Below are 7465 nucleotides of genomic sequence, written 5' to 3'. Positions count from 1 at the left end.
TTGGGGAAATATCATTCAAAACAAAATCTCCCACCTTTCTGAGAAGCTGGGACTTTTCATCCTCAGGGCAGTGGCTGTGGAGGAGGAAGAAATTTTCCTCTGCCATTCTAGGTTCTTCTGGCTGGTCCAAGAATGAAAGTGACAGGAGACAGATTAACAGGAGAGAAATCACACAAAAGTTTAATAACATGTATACATGGGAAAGACCCAGGAAGACTGAGTAACTCACCAAAATCGCCAAAACCCTCACCTTAAATACCATCTTCAGCTAGAGACAAAAGAGGATGCTGGGGGTAAGGGTTTGGGACTTCAAAGGGGAGGAAGGCAATTCACCTGGAGACGGGAAAGCAAATGTTTGGTGGACAAACATTTGTTGGGCCGCAGAGACAATGTGACACAGCGTCGACTCTGACCTCCAGCCCCTGCCGAATTTCCCCATATTCTTTGCAGATACCTCTGGTGATACCTCAGGCCCTTTATCTGAATTCTTTCGGGCAGTTAAGGGGAAGGAAATAAAAACTTTGAGTCTTCTGTTTCTTAAAAGTAATCAGCCTAAATTAATCCTCATGCCAAAGAGACAACTTTTTTGTGGGGGGTGGCAAATTCTGCTCCTCTACAAGGTCAGAGGCTGAATTGATTACAGAGAAAGGGCTGAGAAGGAGGGTCCAGGGGTTCAGAGAACACAGAGGGAGCCGGGGGCCTGGAGTGTGTGGTGAGAGCTGGGGTGTGTGGGAGTGGGTGTAGGGAGCAGCTAGGGTCCTGAGACCGATGTCAGGAAAGAGAAGCTAAAAAGTGTTCTTTAGGGTAACTTTGAGGCACCCACTCAGTGCAGGTTTGTCAGAGTTAGCAAGTAAAATACAGGACACAGGGCTTCCCTGGTGGTGCAGTGGTTGAGAGTCTGCCTGCCAATGCAGGGGACACGGGTTCGAGCCCTGGTCTGGGAAGATCCCACATGCCGCGGGGCAACTAGGCCCGTGAGCCACAACTGCTGAGCCTGCGCGTCTGGAGCCTGTGCTCCACAACAAGAGAGGCCACGATAGTGAGAGGCCCGCGCACCGTGATGAAGAGTGGCCCCCACTCGCTGCAACTAGAGAAAGCCCTAGCACAGAAACGAAGACCCAACACAGCCAAAAATAAATAAATAAACAAATACTTAAAAAAAAAAAAAATCAGAAAGTTAAAAAAAAAAAATACAGGACACAGTGAAATTTCAGACAAACAATGATTTTTTTTTTTTTAGTATAAGTATGTCCTAAGTATTATACAGGCCATGCCTATACTATAGAAATGTGTTATCTGAAATTCAAACTATGGCTGGCGGTTCTTCATTTTTTCTGTCAGCCATCATTCAGTGAAACCCAAATGATTTGTCAACGCCCCCTTTAAGGATGCTTTTGGCTTTGTCACTAGGCTGAACGGGCTCTGACTGGGCCGGAGACTGTCTTCGATCCTGTTCACTCCCTCAGGACATTTATGACTCCATCTTGAACAAAAGGGGGGACTGAGCTCCTGAAAAACAGCGATGGTTCAGAAACACCCCCTCCACCCATTTTGTGTTTCTGGTGACAGATTTAATGCCACGGAGTTAGAGCAGACTTATCCATGTCCCCCCACCCCCCCCACCACCGCCCCGTTTGCCTGTGTCAAGGTCTGTCACGGACCCTCCAGTTTCCCCTTCTGGCCCCATAAGTGATGAACTGAACAGCTTGTCCCATTGATCAGTGGGAACAAAGTGCTCGTTAGTGAGACTTTGGTTAAGTCTCCCTTCCTCTCCCAGGCCCCTGAACTTTGGGGTGAGCCCAGCTAAAACCTTCTCTGACCTCCTCTCCCACCCAGCCACCCTTCCCTCCACTTGCGCCCAACCTGCTTCTTTTTTTTTTTAAAGCCTATTTTTAAAAAATTGATTAATTAATTAATTTATTTATTTATTTTTGGCCGTGTTGGGTCTTCGTTTCTGTGCGAGGGCTTTCTCTAGTTGAGGCAAGTGGGGGCCACTCTTCATCGCGGTGCGCGGGCCTCTCACTGTCGCGGCCTCTCTTGTTGCGGAGCACAGGCTCCAGATGCGCAGGCTCAGTAGTTGTGGCTCACGGGCCTAGTTGCCCCGCGGCATGTGGGATCTTCCCAGACCAGGGCTCGAACCCGTGTCCCCTGCATTGGTAGGCAGATTCTCAACCACTGCGCCACCAGGGAAGCCCCGTGTGCTTTACTCTTTGAGGGGGTCTTTCCTCAGCCAGCTGGTCTGTCCCAGGGCTGTGGTGACTGTCTTGCTCACCCCTCTGTCCCCAGTGCCTGAGGGTGCAGTCCATGTTTGTGAGTGACAAGCGGGCACTAACCCGGGACCCTGGGCAGAAGCTGGCCCTCACTGAGCCCATGTCCCCCTCGTAACATGAGAGGCTCAGGGAGGTGACATCTGCAAAGCGCATAGGACCTACTGGGCCTGTAATAAATTATACTTACCATCCTCTTTCCGTTATATAGTATCTACTTTTCTCTTTTCATCATATTATATAATATGTTCTTTTTAGAGAACATTCAAATTAACCTCAAAAGGACTAAATGAGGGTAAGTTTATGACAAAGATTCTTTGCTTGACCGAACTTTACTCAGACTCCTGGACCTTCCCTTAGGCCCATCTGTGCACCTCCCTGTAAAATCTAGTTTTAGCAAGAGCCCCGCTGGGTCAGTTTAAACCCTAACCCCCCACTCCCGATAACCGATCAGGTTCCTCTCCCTCCACCATCCCCCAGGTGATGTCTGAAGCCCCCTAGCTTGCCTTCACCAAGAATCCTGTTAGGTCACTTCACCCAGAACCTCTTTTACTCCTGATGTTTCCTCTTAGTAATTTTCCATAAGTTTCCACTTGCCCACACTGTATCCCGAGTTGAGTCCAGTCTCTCTCCCCCACTGTAAAATCTCATTGCAGTGGTCCCATTCCCACTGTGATAGTCTGGAATCAGTTCTCCTTACCATCTCTAACAAGGGTTTTGAGTATTTTTTTTTCTAACATTTAACAGTAAAGACGTGAACTCCACTGTCAGGGAGGAAAAATGTTTCTTCTACCTTCTTAGGTCTGTTAATTGGGGGCCTGCAAAAGACAGTTTAGCAAAAGAAAAGACAGATTTTTAAAATTCACACAGGTCTGCAGGAGTTTATGAAAAATGTGATTCAAGGAGGTGGTTAGAATTGGGGGCTTATAAACCATCTTAATAAGGGAAGTGGCACGGGAGGGGAAGAAGGACAATTATGGGAAAGCAAAGGACTTTTAGGAAAGATAAATGGCGCTTTAGGAGAATAGATGGGAGTTATGGTAGTTTTATGTCTGTTTGGGGAATTTTCATCTGGGTGTGGGTGTCTCTCCAGAGAGAGGAGTCTTCCCAAGTTGTGATCCCAGCCTGGGGAGAGGATTTGTGACTGTTGAATTATTTTGGGAAGTTCTGCTTTTAGGCCTATAAGGGGGAGTTCAGAAAATAAAACAATAACAGAACTCTTATTCTGGATCCGTTCACCTGCCTTTGTCTTTTCTAATTTTGGTACAAATCAAGGAAATCACCCTCTACTTCCCTCTTCCCAAGTAAGAGGAAATTGAAATGACTCAGATCTGCTCTAGAGGCAGGAGGTGTCAGGCTCGGGGCCCCAGTCCTGAGTGTCCCCTTGCTCTGACCTCACCTCTGACATCTGACACGCCCGTGAGTCCTTGTGTGACAACAGAGTTCCACTCTGCGCAAGGCCAGGGACTTGTGCGTCACCTAAAAGTTCATTTGTTCCCCTAGGCATGCAATTTACCATCAGGGAATTGCTTACGAAATGGGGGGAAACAGCTGCTCCGTGTGCGGTTTTAATGACTTCAGATTCTGGGGCAGGGATGAAGAATCTTATTTATTCAGCCAACCACGCTGTAGACACACAGGGGAAGGAACCAAGACCTATGAACCTAAAATAGCTTCCACCTAAGGACCACCTAGCCCACGTCGGACAACAGGCTCAGCGTGGCACCTGCATCTCATTTACTCCTAGGAACAGGTTTCTGAAGCCGGACGATTCTTTTCTCTACTTCGTAGAGAGAGAGGGCCAGGGACCCAGGGACAGCCCGGCAGGCAGCTGGTGAACTTGGAGCTTGAAGGTGGGCCGTACCCAACTCCCACCGCCATGCAAAGTAAAGAGAGAGTCTCATTCATTTGGTTTTAAGCCAACAAAATATAAAAGTATTAACAGTATTTTAAGTACAAAATATCTATTATATATCAATATTTCCATTTTCTGTTAGGCCCAGTTAACGAAGCCGAAGCCGTAGAAGGAGAGAGAGAGGGAGATTGACTGAGTCCAAGAGACAGGAAAAGAGAAGTGGACGTTGTGAGGATCAGACCAGTACACCCTCCCCTCTGCACACATGGGAACAGGGACAGGGAAGGGGGAATGAATCATGACCCTGGACTTGCCCAGACCTGGGGTGGGGGGTGACCCCAGTGACTTAAAGGGGCCGGTCTTTTTTTTTTGTTTTTCTTTTTGGCTGCTCTGCTTGGCTTGCGGGATCCAGGGATAGAACCCGCACCCTCACCAGTGAAAGCATGGAGCCCTAACCACTGGACCGCCAGGGAATTCCCAAGGCGCTGGTCTTAGCTCTTGCTGACATCCGGACTTATTCCACAGTGCTTCTAAAGGTTTTACACACGCAAACGTTCAGGTTGTTGTTTAAGCTTTACCTTGGAGCCCACTAGCTCTGCCAACGACACCCAAAAGTCCCTTTGACAAAGGGCCTTTGCTGCTGGGTTCCAGTCCACAACCTCTGCACAGGACAATTTGGGGTTGACATTTCTGTCATTGTCTTCTACCCCTTCCACCCAACATACTCCCGCAGGTAAAGGAAACAGGGGCCCAGAGGGAGGGGACCCGGTTTTATAAGATGATTTGTATAAACGTGACATTTCATGTTTTGAATGATGTTTCATCTCAGTTCTGCTAAAACCATGGTCATCTCAAGAAAAAACTCCTGATGACACAGGAGTAAAGGATGTTTAATCAGATTTTCTAACTGCCTCCCTCTGAAAGGAACAAACCGAAACTAACTGTTAAAGGTCTACTTTTTTTCTTTTTTTTTTTCCTGGGCCACGCCATGCGGCATGCTGGATTTTACTTCCCTGACCAGGGATCGAACCTGTGCCCCCTGCAGTGGAAGCGCGGAGTCTTAACCACTGGACGCCAGGAAAGTCCCTTAAGGTCTACTTTCTATCTCCCTTCTGTACCGTTTGTTTTTTGTGCCTGGCATTGGAAGCATGTACTGTTCCATATAGTCTAAAAGGAACAAAATAATCCACAAGTGCTTAGTACCTACTCATTTTCAGTCATCAGAGCCCCCAGTTTCACTCCAGTCGAACAGATTGTTATCTACTACATTAACTAAATGCAGAAAATGCCAATATCCTATATGCACATTTTTGGAAAGCGGCGTCATAATTTGTCAGCCTGCAAACATTTTCCTTGGAATACTCTAGGCTCCCCTGTGCTTCTCGAGTCCGTGCTTTCTGTGCAAACAACATAATAGTTGGAACCAACTGCAGGACAACTGCTTCGCTTTAACTTTTGCTGTGTTACCCAGAATAGAGGTGCGGACTTATTCACTGAGGAACATTCTTTCCTGTCTAGAACATGAGGCTCTGAACAGTGGCTCTTTGGCTGAAGTAATTAGACAGTTGACTGAGCTCCAAGAGGTTGCTGGGTTGCAGGGAGAGGAAGTGGTCGGTATTGTTGGACTGTAAGAAAACAATTGTTTCAGCGGGGACGGTCCTTAGTGTCCTCCAGAGAGCCTGGGTCTTGCAGGGATCAGTTAAGGAAGTGACTCTGGGAAAAGGGTGATAATGACGCGTGAGGACCCAGCTAGATGGCTGTATGGGGGAGGATTTTCATCCCTGGCCCACCTGCCTCTATGAATAAAAGAAGCCCGATGCATCTTTGATATTTAATTCTTAAAATTATCCCCAAACTGGAAGCAACCATACACAAAAGGGGGAAATTGATTAAACTAATGATGGTCCAGCTGTACAGTGGAAAGGTGCTTATGATAATTTAATGAGTGAGGAAGAAAACAGGTTTCAGCATACTGCATGATTCCACTTATAGCCACAAAGCCCCAGATCAGGCAAAAGTAATTCTATGGTGATAGAGATCAGCAAACTGGTTATTTGGGGGAGAGGCATATGTGCTGAGCAGAGGAAAGGGAGCTTTGGGGACAGGAAATGCTCCTTATCTTGATTCACAGGGCTGTTAATTGAGTGTCTGCATGTGTGAAAACAGATCTAAAATTTGTGCTTTTCAGTATGTGTAAGCTATACCTCAATAAAAGAGAAAACATTGTGTGCATACCATGTGGTTTCGTTTATAAAGTTCATGAGCAGGAAAGCTAGGCTATGTGTAGAAGTCAAGAGGGGATTGCCTTTGGGGAGGGGGTGACTGGGAACAGACTGCGGGGGCTTCCGGGGGGCAATCGTGTTCGAGTTCTTGACTGGGGCTGTAACCACACAGGTGTTTTCTCTTTGTGATCGTCCAGCTGTATGCTGGGGATGTGTGAGTCTCTGTTTCGTTGCTGTACTTCAATAAAAGATTACCCGAAAATATTACGTACAGTATGGTCCTATCTTGGGGGGTTCAAAATACACACGCAAAGAAAAAAACCTGGGAGGAGGGGCACTGTATTCATTTCCTGGAGCTGCTGTGACAAGTTACCACAAAGTCAGTGGCCTAAAGCAACACAAATGTATTGTCTTACAGTCCTGGAGGTCAGAAGTGTGACTGAGGTCTCACTGAGCTGAAATCAAGCCGAAGGCAGGACCCTTGTGCTTCCATTGGGCCACTTGGGTAACCCAGGCTAATCTCCCTTTTTTCTCTGATTAGCACCCTTAATTCCATCTGCAGCTTTCATTCCGCTTTGCCATGTGATCTAACGTATTCACAGGTTCTGGTTTTAGATGTGGACATCTTTGGGGGCCATCCTTCTGCCAACCACAAGCGTACAATACAAAGTTAAGAATGCTAATTTCCTTATCTGTACCTTCAGAAGTTTTCCTGAGAATACACATACTGCTTCTGAGATGAGAAGAATTAAATCTCAGTTGTCTATATGGATGGTGTCTTTCCAAGGTGTGGTCAGCCTCCTGGCCAGGACAGTCCTGGGCAGGTAATAGTGTACCCGAGATGTCAATGTTCTAAAGGATGAAACAAAAAGCACTATATATATATAAATAAAATGTATATTTATATACTTATATATATAAGTATATATATATAATTATATACACATATAAATATATATATATAACCTTGCTGTGCACCTAAAACATTGTAAATCAACTATACTTCCATTTAAAAAAAAGAAGAAGGGCTTCCCTGGTGGCGCAGTGGTTGAGAATCTGCCTGCGAGTGCAGGGGACACGGGTTCGAGCCCTGGTCTGGGAAGATCCCACATGCCACGGAG

This window comes from Balaenoptera acutorostrata, chromosome 20 (assembly GCF_949987535.1).
Source record: "Balaenoptera acutorostrata chromosome 20, mBalAcu1.1, whole genome shotgun sequence".
Classification (NCBI taxonomy): domain Eukaryota; kingdom Metazoa; phylum Chordata; class Mammalia; order Artiodactyla; family Balaenopteridae; genus Balaenoptera; species Balaenoptera acutorostrata.
This window is presented reverse-complemented; position numbering follows the sequence as displayed.